We start from the raw sequence: 14,630 nt of genomic DNA, 5'->3' as shown, positions 1-14,630 counted from the left end.
GCCCAACTTCATTAATAACTTTAATAATAAAACCTTATCAATAAAATTAGTGAGATGAAAATTTAGACAATAGGCATAATTTAAGAAGTCTGATAATAGAAATGTGAAAGGGGATGTGGATAAATGGTGGTGGGTCTCTCAATTGGTCCAACAAAGTTTGAAATATTGCTATATTATAAATTTAAACATCCAAACTCACATAAAAATGCACTACTGGAGAAACTCTTACATATATACCGGGACACATGAACACAAAAGACCACCATAGTAACTATAACAGCAAGAAAACTAGAATACTTTCAAATGTTCATTGATGAGAGAATAATAAATTGTAGTGCATTCATACGATGGAATATCTTATAGCAGTGAAAATGAATAAAGTACAGCTATACATAAAATAAATTATTTTATTCAATGATTATGTTATTTAGACATGTAATTTTGAGTGATAAGAAAAAAAAACAAGTCCCACAGGGACACACTGCGCATAATACCATCTTTATAAAACGCAAACTAAGCAATATATTGCTAAGACATATAGACGTAAGAGATAAAACTATGGAAAAAGAAAAGCATGGGAATGATAAACACAAGATTCAACACAGTGTTACCCATGGAAGAAGACAAGTGGTGGGATAGGTGAAGAACTTAGAGGCATATGGATGTTGTTGGCTATGTTCTAGTCCTGGGTTAGGCAGAGGGTTTACAGGTATTCATTATATATAATTATTATTCTTTAAAACTTGCATATGTTATATATTCTTTTGTTTGTATCCAATAGTATATTAGAAAAGACAATGAAGAAATATGTTATAAAACAAAGAAATGTCAGTAGGCTTTCATTTTATGTCTCATTGGATAGAATGGCGTTCCCCTGGCCACATTCCATAGCAAGTTGGGAAGTTGAGTTGCACAGATAAGCACACTGCTGCCCATCAATATGAGATTTTGCTTGCCTTGTTAGTTATATCACCTCAGCCAACTTACTAATGTGTCTCAGCCTCGGTAATAATTTGTATGTGACGTAACCCACAGAGTTTTAGTAGAAATCAAATGACATTATTTATGTGAATGTCCTTTATAAACCAAAAACACTGAACAAACATAAGGAATTATGGTTCTCAGGAATAATTCTCTTGGTAAAATGAAAGCCATTACCTTGACAATTTCAAGTGCACAGTTGATTGGATAGGGTCTTTTCTCTGATTTCATATATTAACCTACCTCTGTGTCTGCCTTCCAGAATAATATATGGACTCAGAGAGTTCCATATTACAAAATTAAAAAGCCAGGTTACCATTTCAGGCACATTTCCAGATGATATGACTTTAAAAAGTTGATAAAACATAAAATGCTCATATAATAAAAATGTCACTTTACTATTTTACTTCTTCATGAGATGTTGGAAGGGAAGCAATTTTGCTGAAATGTTATCAGTGAAACTATCCTCTCCTCAATTTAGTGCTTACTCTGTGCCAAATCCTGATCCAAACAGAAAGTATAGAGATGAGTAAAACATAGTCTTTGCCTCAGGGCCACCTTTTTTGCAAAAACCCAGAATGACACCATTCTCAAGGTGGTCTATATGAATGATGTTCCCCTAGAGGTTGTGCAGGGATAGCCCAGAAGCCCACACCAAGGACCTCAAAAACAGAAATTATGAGAAAAATAAAAGTAAATCAATGAGGATACAAATCAGGTTGTGAGAAAAACCTTGAATGACCACTAATAATCAGAGAAAGACAATTTCCTATTCTTCAGAGTGGTAAGTCTTAAGACCTAGAAATACCAGTGTTGGCTAGGATATAAAGAAATAGGTTCTCATCCTTATTTACAAGTATAAATTGGTACACAACTAACTATAGAGAACCAATTTCAAAATATCTAAGAACATTGATTGTTTCACTGTGATCCAGCGATGCTAACTTGAGACAGAAATCCTTGAGTAGCAAGGATCATGGTAGTGTGTATGGTAGAGGTGAAACTCTTGAGAGCTAAGGGAAGCCCAGAGGCAGGGAGCAGGTAAGATCCTTATAGAGTCCCAGAAAGCTGCTAGAGAGGGAAGCACCTGACCAAGGCATGGTCAGGAATCTACCAGGTGGACAAAAGAAAGAAAGGCAGTCCCAGTGGAGAGCAGGGTATGCAGACGTAAGGGGTTTACAAGTGCGTTGAACGAAATGCAGGAGTTATGCTAAGTGACCCAGAATACTTGAAGCAAAAGTGGAAAAGAAAGTGTAATAGGGGTGCCTGGGTGGCTCAGTCGTTAAGCGTCTGCCTTTGGCTCAGGTCATGATCCCAGGGTCCTGGGATCGAGTCCCACATCAGGCTCCCTGCTCAACAGAAGCCTGCTTCTCCCTCTCCCTCTCCCCCTGCTTGTGTTCCCTCTCTCTCTGTCTCTCTCTGTCAAATAAATAAATAAAATCTTAAAAGAAAAAAAAGAAAGTGTAATAAAGATGAGGCATATGCAAAGATTGAAATTTCAGAAGAAGGAATTTGGGTAAGCGCTTCACTATCTACAAACATTAAATAACTTTTTTTTTTTCTGAGAATTAATGGGAAGATATGATACAAGCTTTAGAGTTTAAGAAAATTTTACATTAGACATCTTTTTGTACTAGTCATCTTTAGTGATTTTCTTTAAGGTCCAGTATTCACTCCCCCCTTCTAATAAGAGCACTATGGTTTGTTTCAGAGAAATATCCTACATTACCCTCCGTAACTATGGTTCAGATGGCCTGTCCTACCACCCAGCAGGATAAGAACACTGGTGTATAAACATTTACAATTTTTTGGATCAGTATATTCCATATTCTTGGCAGAGCTATAATAATCATGATGAATGTTATTATAGAATATAGAGGAAAAATAGTCAAGACTCCCTTAGACATGCATATCCAATTTTCTATCTCCATTTCATCCCTAGGAAGATTGGTATGTCTGGTGGATTCTTCTTATATTGATTCTTGGTCTTTGTCTTGAAGAAAGATATTTTTTTTAAGATTTTTTTTTTAATTTATTTGACAGAGAGAGAGATAGCAAGAGCAGGAACACAAGCAGGGGGAGTGGGAGAGGGAGAAGCAGGCTTCCCGCGGAGCAGAGAGCCCGACGCGGTGCTCGATCCCAGGACCCTGGGATCATGACCTGAGCCGAAGGCAGACGCTTAACGACTGAGCCACCCAGGCACCCGAAGAAAGATATTTAATCCATTAGTGACTCCTGTCAACTCTACCTTCAAAATTCATCCCAAATTAGACCATTTCTCTCTTGTCTGCTACTGTAGTCCAAACCACAATCCTCTCCTATCGAGACCAGTGGGGTAACCTCCCAAATGATTCCCTGCTTCCAGTCCTGTGCCCTAGAGTCTATTCTCCAAATAGTAAAAAGATTGATCTTTTGAAAATGTTAAGTTGGCTAATTCTCCTGTCTTTACTCTTCACAATCCTCCAAAATTTCCAGCTAATGTAAAATAAAATCTTACACTAGCTATCTTCCCATCCTTGTAACTTACCACGAACTCCCAAATCATTCTGCTCCAACCTCTGGTCTCCTAGCCAGCCCTATGACACAACAAGCAAGCCTCTTCAATTTATTGTTTTGTTCCCAGTTTCTCTTTTCTCCCGGAAGAATCACAAATATCACCATATCAGAAAAGTCGTGTCTAATCACCTTATATGAAAAAGTGCCCTATCACTCTCTAGTCTCTTGTCCTGCTTCATTTCTTCTAACATGACAAGAATGGCAGAATATTATACTGTATATTTATTCGTGTGTTAGTGTATTGCCTGCCCCTCCCTCTGATTAAATAACTCGATGAAAGCAGGGGATTTATATATTTATATACTTGTTCACCACGATATCACAGATGTCTAGGGCCATAGTGCCTATCCCATAGTAGACCTCAAGTAGTTATTAGTAAATAAATTAATTAAACAAGTGAATAGTGACTATTTTAAGGCAGAGCCTATGAACCAAGTTGGACCAATGAGACTTCATTCTTGTTTTATTCTTTATTATAATTATTAAGGAAAAAACCTCTCTTTTTCTAGAACTTGCTAGATGAAGAAAGAAAAACCTAGGGCCAAAATAATAATAATAAATAAAGCCCTCTCTATGAGAAAAGCAGCACTGCAGGATAAAGAGGAACAGTGCCTAATAACACAATTCCAGCCCGTAGATGCAGCCTTACCTAAAGTTAGCTGTGACTCTGGACTTTTCCGTTATGGGCACTGGTAAATTTCTTATTTTCTTAATGCTTTTGACTTAAATTTCTGTCATTTGCTTCTGAAAGAGTCCTGTCTAATATAATCACCAACCTCTCCATATACAAATAGATCAAGGTGTGTGTGGGAGGGGGGGTGGGACGTTCACCAAACTCACAAAATTAATGATGGAGCCCAGACTTAGGCTTAGAATGTCTGAGTCCAATTCCTGCTCTTTTTCCACTCTATTGCTTAGCTGGTTGCACAAATATGTTCAAACCTCCCCGCTTCATGATCTCAGGTTATTGGACATTTACAGAACAGCCTAGTATTTGGGCCAAGAATCCTAGGAAATTAAGTAGATTGAGATGAAGTTCCTTGTGTTATTTAATCTTTTAAAATTTAAACAGCTCCCTCACCATGGGGTAGTCTAACTCAGAAAAAAGAAAAAAAAAATTCCTTAAAAAAAATATCAGGATTAATCCTCTCAGTCAAATATAAACTATACGTTCTCTAAAGAAAGGAAAATCACTTTTATAAAGATTTGTTTTTCCTCAGAAACTTGTAACATTCATGCCTTTTTTCTTCCCCTGGGTTTATTACACGTCATAAATCTCTTAATTCCCTGCATCCGGATGAATGTAACTGAATCATTTTTTCTGTGCACTACTGTGGATTGGCCAACCCCCACAAGTTCAACCCTGGGATGGTCAGAGAATCTAAGAAAGTGTTCAGCTCAGTATCTGGCATGTAGTAGTCATTTGATATCTTCTGTTCTTGAAAAACGAATACGAATGTGTCTTTTCCATAGTAATGAGGAAGTTTGGAGAGCAGTTTTCTTAATTTTTGTAATTTTCAAGCTCTGAACCAATCACTTCTATTGGAGTCCTACGGTTTTAATATATATTAGAAGACGATTAAAATAAAGCTAGCAAAGAGCCATCCCCACATTCTATTTTGATTTCACTGGAGAAGAGAAAACATGATATTTTGTAGATTTTATATAGAATTATTTTGTAGAATTTTGATAGACTTTATGTTTTAATCCTCATTACTTTCTTATTGAATTTTTAAGACATTTTCAAAAACTCTACTTACCTCAATTTTTATAAATAATGCAGTTTCTGGTTTATATTCAAGTATTTAATATAGTAAGAGAAATGTAAGTAACACCTAAATCTGTCAGAACCAATGACTTTGTTGTTGGGATAAAATTAGGTTAAAGAATGTTGTTCTTCAGATGGACTTTAGAGCTGACTGTTTTAAAATAAGGCATAAAAGTAATGTTTATTAAATATATCCTTTGTACGAATATACCAATTTGTATGGAAATACCAATTTTTTAACTCTTGAAGGAGATTAGTCAATTGTTTAAACAGGGTACGCTGAGATGTTTTTACTACTAATGGCTTTTTAAACTCTCTTTATCCAGAAAGCAAAAAATATTACTGAATTAATTCTCATTCTGTCCTGAGATTTTGTAGCTAACATATTCACTTTATTAATATACTGTGCTTTTATACTAATCAGCCTTTTATTCAACCAAAATTATAAATTAAGTGCCCACAACAAACTATATATGGTGTGCTCTGCACACTTACCTCACACTCATAACTTAAATTATTATCATTTTTTAAATTAAGCTGTCTGCTCTGACACAGTCATAAAACCAGAACTTCCCTATATAAAGATTATGAGACATGATTTTAGATTTCAAGTAGCTTAGTGTTTTCAGTTAAAAAACAAAAAACAAAAAAAACTGGCCTAGCTGAAAAATCCTCCAGAGTGGGATAAATCTGAACAGGAAACAACTCTTAAAACTACTCATCCTCTTTTGGTTTCTCCTTTATGATTTGCTGTCAATTCCCTCTCAACTAAAACCATCTGAAATTTAAGACTGCAGACTCAATTTGTCTCAAAAACTCCAAACTTGATATACGGCTACGTACTCAGCATCTCTACCAGGAGTCTAATAGGAATCTCAAAACATGGGCAAAACCAAATTCATGATACCAAAGCAAACCAAATGAAAACTTGAGATGGTCTCTCCCTTTTCAGTTTAAGCGTGACGGCTTTTTCAGTGTTCTGGGCCAACGTCTTAACTATACCTTTGACTGCATTCCCTTGCTCACACTGGGAATGTATGTTTAATCCATTATTGAATCCTGTCAAAATCTCTCTCAATCTAACTACCTCTCACCACCTGACTCCAAGTCCCATAATCTCCCGTGTGGACTACGGATGTTTCATTAGACCTTCATTGCTCACTGGCTTCAATCCGCATCTTCTTGTGGTCTACTTTCTAGGCAGCCGCATGATTATCTAGAAACCCAACTTATATCATGTCCTTCTGCTCAAAACCCTCCACAGTTTTTACATCTCACTCAGAATAAAATTCCAATCCCATACCTTGATCCATTGACTGTGAGCCCCCATATATTATATGACCTTTGTTTCCCTCTCTGATATCATCTCCTCCACCTGGTTCACTCTTTCTGAAACACAAATATTTGCCATTATCATCTGACAACATAGCTCCTCCCTCAAAGAGCCATATGGTTAATTCATCCCTCCTTACACTTGGGTTTTTGCTCAAATGTCACCTTGTTCAAAAAGCCTCCCTGACCAATCTAAACACAACATATAACCAAGACCCCCATCACTGACTAACATCTTACCTGCTTTCTACCCAAAATTCTTATCACAAACAGATATATTATATACATACTTGTTGTGGGCATATCTTTCATCTCTCCAACAGAACACGAGCTACCTAAAAGTGGAGGATGTTTCTGTTTTGTTCACTGCTATATTTCTGGCTTCCGTGACTGTGACTGGCCCAGAGCAGGTGTTCAATAACTTCTTAATCAGTAATTAATTTTCTTCTTTTCCTTTAACATTGTCATATAGCTTGTTCCGTGGATTCTTAACAAAGAAGAACTATAATAATTCTTTATGTCTGATTTTTTCCACACCCCTTGTATGGGATGTAGCATTACATTTCTGTTTTAAGATACTCACTGTGAGATAGTAGAGGTATGGAATAAAAGATGAAATATACTGCTTAGTTACATGTTTGTAAAATTCCAGGGATAAACTGACTACCAGGAAGGGAACTTATGGAGATGACAATGATAAGGAGGAAGGCAATATGCTTTCTTTGGTCAAAATTCTCCTCTACCTAAGCCTGAATGAGATCTTAGAGTGCTACAGTCTAGACGAGGCTGAATCCTCCTTCCAGCCTCCTACAGAAGTGATCATCCCTTTTACCTCCAAAGGCAAGAAACTCACGGAAGTGCAAGGCCATGGATGTCCTAAGTCAGAAACTTCTCCCAAGTAAGCTCTGCCTCTGGAGTACCTTTTAGCACATTATGAGGTTATACTCTATTTGTCACTATAGATTTTTTCCTGCCAAGTTCCCCAAAATCTACCTTCCAGATCTTCTGTCAGTCTTGATCCTTAACCAAGTGTCAGAACTGTCAGCATTTCTGAAGCTCAACAACAGGCCCTTCTCTCTCCGCCCAGCCTCGAGGCCTTGCGGCAATGGTGTCAGGCTTTCTGTAACTGTGACTCAGGTCCTGGATCACAGGAAAGAGACACTGGTGTCTGAGAACCTCCTGGGAGAGACTCTTTTGTCATGAATGTACAGGGTTAGATTATGTGAGGCTTGTCAGTGCCAGTGAAGAGTAATGCCAGGCACAGTTCAAAGAATGAGGAGCCACCTACTGGGACATGAGCTTTCTTAACTCTCTCTAACCAGTTCTGGAATCCACAATGACACTTAAATAGCTGTATGATTAAGTCTCTTCCATTTACTACCCTGTGACCTTGGTGAGGTTTTATTGACCCTCTCAAAGCCTCAACTTCCTCAGCTTTCATTGCAAATTATGAGTACCTAATTTATTGAGTTGATGTTAGTATTAAATAATTATACTTCATGCTCATAAGAGTCACTCAGTAACCTTACCTACTGTTAGTTATTCTTTATAATGGCACGGGGAAAATAGTATATAGATTTACTTTCTAGTATTCTTTGCTATCGGTTCAGTAAAGTTCCCACTTAGAACTAACTAAAAGTTAAGATTTGTCAGAAATTGTAAAAAAAAAAAAATGAATTATTGATCATTCAGATAGAATTTTTATATTTTGCAAATATATTATTCTATTAAAATGTAATCAAGTACTTGAGGACATTCCTCTTAATAAATATATCATAATCACAAAAGACATTTTATTCAATTATTTAGACAGTTTGATAACTTTCATTTACATTTATCTTTTCTTGGCATTATTAGCAACATTTACTCTCCATGGTAACACTGGGTCTCTCAGATATAAAAAGGTTGGATTTTTGCAGAAATGGGATGGTCCTGTCAATGTGTTACAGAAAATCATAAAAGTAAAGTCTTCTCCAGTTCTGCAGCACAATCACTCAAATTCATAGGTTTTCAAGGTTTGATGTTCAGTCTTCTGGAGGACCCTGAGACTTGTTCAGGGATTTCTGACATCAAAACTAGGGTACTGTTTTTGCCGATGGTGCGAAATTTCCAGTGTGTGAAAGTGGATCAAGGCTTCAACATCAAACCGTATTCATAGTCACTGTATTCTTCTCTGTCACATCAGTTTCATGGAAGAATATTATTCAGGAAGTGCTAGGGATTATTGATTTTGTTAAGCCTCAACCCTTGGCAACATGCCTAGTTAGCATTCTGTGTGATGAAATGAGAAGTATGCATAAAGCACCTTTACTCCATACCAAAGTATGATAGCTGTCCCAAGGAAAAGCATTTGTATGGTTATTTGAGTTGAAAACTGAACCAGCTGCTGTTTTCATGGAACACCACTTTTACTGGAAAGAATGAGTAAAAGTCAAACTATGGCTATTCAAACGTGAGTATTAGGCAAACATTTTCTTGAAAATAAGTGAAGGGAGACTGTCACTTCACAACAAACAACTAAGATTATTTGTTGCCAATGATAACATTTGCACTTTCAAATGAAACTGTATATCCATTTGCAATTTGTAAAATGTGTATCTGCCCCCAAGAGCTTGACGGCTTACCAATACTTAGACTTTCCTGATGAAATTGGTGGTATTAACCAAGATGAGTTGTCAGTGTTGTGGAATGACATGTACCATCTCTTTAAGAAGATCTACATAACCTGGTGATCTTAGTTATCTATATAACCACTGTATTTCCCATCATGGCTGTGCCAATTTACATTCCCACCAACAGTGTGTCAGGGTTCCTTTTTCTTCAATTTCTGGCCTAATTGCTGGGGTTAAGACTTCCAGTAGTATGTTAAATAGAAGCGATGAGAGTGGGCATCCATGTCTTGTTCCTGATTTTAGAGGGAAAGTTTTCAACCTTTCACTATTTAGTATGATGTTCACTCTGGGCTTGTCGTTTATGGTCCTTACCATGTTAAGGCACATTTTTACTATACATAATTTGTTGAGAGGTGTTTTTTTGTTTTGTTTTGTTTTGTTTATCATGAAAGAGTGTTGAATTTTGCCAAATGCTTTTTTTTTTTTGCATCTATTCAGATGATCATAAGATTTTTGTCCTTCATTTTGTTAATGTGGTGGCCACATTTATGGATTTGTATATGTTGAATTATCCTTGCATCCCACAGATAAATCTTAGTTGCTCATAGCGTATGACCATTTTAATGTGCTGTTGAATTTGGTTTGCTAGTATTTCATTGAGGAGTTTTGCATTTATGTCTTTTCTGTTTTTTCTTGAAGGTGGTAATCTTATCCCTGTTCTACCTAGACCAGAAAAAAAATTAAGACATGTCCTAGTCCTCTAGTATAAATCAAAATATCAGCTTTTTGCTGTAAAGTTTGATTACAAAATACCTAATCAAGAACATCTTGAGCCCAGAAGAACATCCTATTTCTATCCCCATAGAATTGATTTATGCACCTAGTCATAGGCAGTAGAGTTGAAAAATGTCAGGAATTCTCTGCAGAGGCAGGGCCTGTCCCAGGATGCTAACCCATAGGAGGATGCTAGAGAAAAGGATGTCTGAAGCCTGAGCCTTGGCCAGGACCCAGAAAAGAAAAAAAGCTGGATTTTACAGGAGCAACGACCTCTTTTACCCAAATCACCAATCAGATAAATCACCCATCTCTCATGGGTAAGGATGAGTGAGGGAAATGGAGAGAAGGCACACTTTCCCCCGCAGAATTCCAACACGATAGAAGTTCTTTTATGAGCTGCTACAGAAAAGCAAGCCAACAGAAAAAAAGATGCTTACCATAATATCGTCCAGTGTCTGTCCATGGACAAATGATTTTTTTCACTGCTATTACCAGAATAAACCTTTAATTTAGTGTTCTGTTTATTTCATTCAACATTGATTGTATTACTATCTTTTCATGGTTCTGCTTAGTCTCCATAATCATAATTTTATCACCTAATATTATCCATTAAAAATGAGACATATTTTACTTAAATATTCTCTTTCAACTGTACATTTTAGTTGTTTCCCATTTTCAATTTGGTGATGATCTTCTTGTATATAGCCCTTTTCCTACTTTTAAATTTTCTTTGCTACATTTACATAAATGGGATTACTGACTATTTTTATAGTACTCCGTATGTCTTACCAAACTGCTATCTAATGGATGATGCACAAATGCCAGACTTTGGCCTAAACATCACAAGGTAAAGGACTTCAAATTTGAAAATGATGGTTTTTCAAGACTTTTTAAATCCCCTTTCTACCTCATAAATATTTTACACCTTTCCTTCTCTTATCTTCCTCCTCCCACTGACAAGTTTGCCAAAGCTCCAAAACAGATGACATCCCTTAGCTTTTATGGAGTTGAATAAAGCTGAAAACCCAAGGCCAAAGTCAAGGAACTTTCCAGAGAAAGAGACCTGAACATTACTCTGAATCTACTCAGAAGCCCCACACTTTCCTCTTTTCCTCTCCTGCCTCACTGTCTAATAAATCGTTTTGATTTGAGGACCTGCTTCTTGCTTGCTTAGAATATCAAAATTTCTGAGTGGACTCTGATTGTAGGTATCAAGTATCTTGGACAAGTCCTGGTTCTATCTGTAAATCTTTTAATTATCTCCCAATGTAGCTCTATTGTTTTTTTACCTGTAGAATGAGAGTTAGATGTTAATACCATCCACAAAATCAAAGATCTCAATCTCAGTAGTTTGGTCAACTTGCCCTTCGTATATTTTCCATCAAGACATTTATATCTGCTTTTCAGGTTCCCAGCACTGACAAGTCACCTGATTTCCTAACTGGTTTTCAATTATTTTCATTTGAAGATCATCCAATTATTTTTTTGTTGTTGTTATTATTCCTGGTAGAGAAATATATCTCCTATAATTATCTTGTTGGTCTTTAGAGATCCTGTGCAGGTCAGGACAGCATTTGGGGGTTTTTTCGACATGACTAACTGTTTAATATCTCTGTCTATCACGAATTTCTCATTCATTCTAGTTTGATAATATCCACATTAAAATTATCTATTCAAATCCTGCAACTTATATACATATATTTTCTGATTCAAAAATTCATAGAGTCAGATTTTTTTTCCCATGAATGTAGATGGAAGTTTCAGTATATATGAGATCTCAACATGTACCAGGAAGGTGAATTTGCTGGGAATTCAGTGTTATTAGAGCTAATAAATTTCATTACTTAAATTAAAAATGAAAGGATTTTGTTGTAACTGTGCTGAAATTAGCCCTACATTTCTCTGTAGTCCTTTCAGGAGCTAGCATAAAATGCTCTGCATAGGGTAAGCACTTAAATAATGTCCCCTTAGTGGGCCATAGAGATACTTTATCATCATATACTTGGATTATTATTAATAAAATTGCTTCAATTATCTTTTGCTCACATTGTTACTAAAGTTTAAAATTTATAAAGTAATAGTAATGGAAGCATCTCATGTCAGGTTTCTGGCTCTCTGCTGAGGACTTAGCAGGCAACAGCTGCTGACAGTGAGTCTAGGGACTACTGAGGTCTCTTGTCCACTCCACTTCACCCCCCTTAAATGCAGGGACAGCTGCATGAAACAAGTCTGCAGCCATTTGTGTTTTGACCCGTGAATTCCTTAGCCACACCTTAGTCTCCACCTTTGTTCTGATACCTTGAACTTAAAACCTTATTTTTGGACTGCCTAATTGGCTCTTTATAGAAATTCTCAAGGTACTTTCAAGTACTTAATACACACACACTCTCTCTCTCTCTCTCTCTCTCCCTTCTCTCTCTCTCCTGGCAATTACAGTAACTGCTTGCTATGGTATCCTTTTCATTTTTCTAGTGAGTTGGTCTTTTTAACTAGTAAAACAATACTGCTTTTCAGTCTAAAAAGATATCCAGGAGATGTATTATTCCACAAATCCTCCATTCCTCGGTTATATAACTTGCTGTTCTCTTCTGTGGCTCCTGATAACAATAACCAATGACAATAACCGTGGTAACCCCAGCAGTAGCCAATCTCCTTTCTCTGTGGTCCAACCAAATGCTGACCACTTTTTCTTGCTTGTTAATAATTGGAGGAACCATGTGGATAAGCACTCAGGGATTTTTTGAGTGGCAGCCTTATTGTTCTGCAGAAACTACAAAACAAACCCAATCAATGAACATGGTTAAAGTCTTTCACAACACTTTCTTCCCCCTTAATTCTCAATCTAGTTTGTCACTAAGTCATGCTTTTTTTTTCTCATAAATATACCTCAAACCATCTATTTTTTCCATTCCTCTGCCACTACCTCAGTCTAAGCCACTGAACTATTTAAATACCTCCAAATATGTGACCCCTCACCCGTCTGCTCCCACCTCCTTTGCCAGTCCCCTTAGATCAGTCCCTCCCTCTTACCATGTACTGCGTGACATTGTAGGAGGCTGACCCTTGCAGATCGTGATAACTAGGCTTCCTGTCAGCTGTCTTCCTAATGGTTCTGCCAATGGGAGATAGTGGCAGGAGACTGAAGGGTGAAGGAGGGGAGAAACCAGTTATTTCCATCTTCCTTCCCTACCATGGGCAGCCTCTCTGGCACTGTCTCTCTTCTGTGATCTAGTTCCCATTTCCCATGGTTCCAGCTTCTGCCAGGAGACCCTGGACCCTAGGCACCAGTTTAACTAACACCTCCTTCCTTGGTCCTTTCAGCCTTGGTGTGTTAGAGACTTCTAGCTGTTGCTAACTCTGGGTTACCTTGTTGTCACCCGTTGACTTTAAAAAAAATTTTTTAATGATTATTATTTTTTTAGAGAGAGAGCACATGAGCAGGGAGGGGCAGAGAGAAAGAGTAAATCTTAAGCAGGCTCCATGCCCAGCACATATGGGACTCCATCTCACAACCCTGACATCATGACCTAGCCAAAATCAAGAGCCAGATACTTAACCAACTGAGCCACATAGGTGCCCCATTACCTGTTGACTTTTAATCCACTGCATCAACTGTCAACTGTCAGCAGACTCTTCCCAGACTGGACCTGTCAGGAGAGAAATCTGACAACTATAACCAAGGAATTTTAGGGTCTAGCACTGTTGTCCTACTTTTTAACTCCAGTGGCACAAAGTAACAAAGCCATTATCATGATATATATCAAGAGCCAAAACTATAAACCCACCCCTGAAACTGAATGAAGTCACCAGTTAGAAGGAAAAATCATCAACAACATAACAGCAACAACAAAAAAATCAAAACCTGGCTTTGAACTGTTTACTCCCCACATAGACCACTAATGATTGTTTATCACGTGGATTCTCTCTGGCATTTAACTCCTGCTTTTTGAATATGATGACTGGTGGGAGCATCTGCATCTGACTAGACAGACTACATGAAGGTAGTCGCAGATGCAACAGTACGCCAATGGTGTTAAGATGGAAGTCTCTGGTGAGCAGGGTCTTTTTTGTTCTGTTGTGTGTACAATTACTGAGCAAAGACTACCAGTATGGGCTGCATCTTAAAATGTCAGACTCCTCTGCAGCGCACACACTTGTCTTTCTGCAACCTTAGCATTTTCTCAGCAATGCTGGTGGTCAAAAAACCCTGCACCGTTCAAACACTTCGGACCACTGCATAATTTTTAAATGTGCACACTTTTATATTTATATCCCATGGAAATCATACTTTGAACCCGGCTAGGTCTTCTTTCCTCACAGACTTAATTTCCTATAAACTCATTGCAACAAAACTGGAGAGAAGCAAAAAGGCCTGAAACTAGATTCAGTCAGATGCCACGTAATGTTTATAGTTTAATAATTATGAATGGGAAACATCATGATCTCCTTCCACTGGGGTTCTGACTACATGACTACCTATCTTCAAGCTGAGTTTTTCAGAAAAATGAATATATAAATATTTAGAAGACACAGTCCAGCCCTTAAAAAGTTCAAAATTAGACAGTTTCACAAATGATGATGCCCAAATATTTTTTTTAATAAGG

Source organism: Mirounga leonina, unplaced genomic scaffold (assembly GCF_011800145.1).
Source record: "Mirounga leonina isolate KUSES-001 unplaced genomic scaffold, KU_Mleo_1.0 Mir_115, whole genome shotgun sequence".
Classification (NCBI taxonomy): Eukaryota; Metazoa; Chordata; class Mammalia; order Carnivora; family Phocidae; genus Mirounga; species Mirounga leonina.
The sequence above is the reverse complement of the archived record's forward strand: the minus strand, read 5'-3'. Positions refer to the sequence as shown.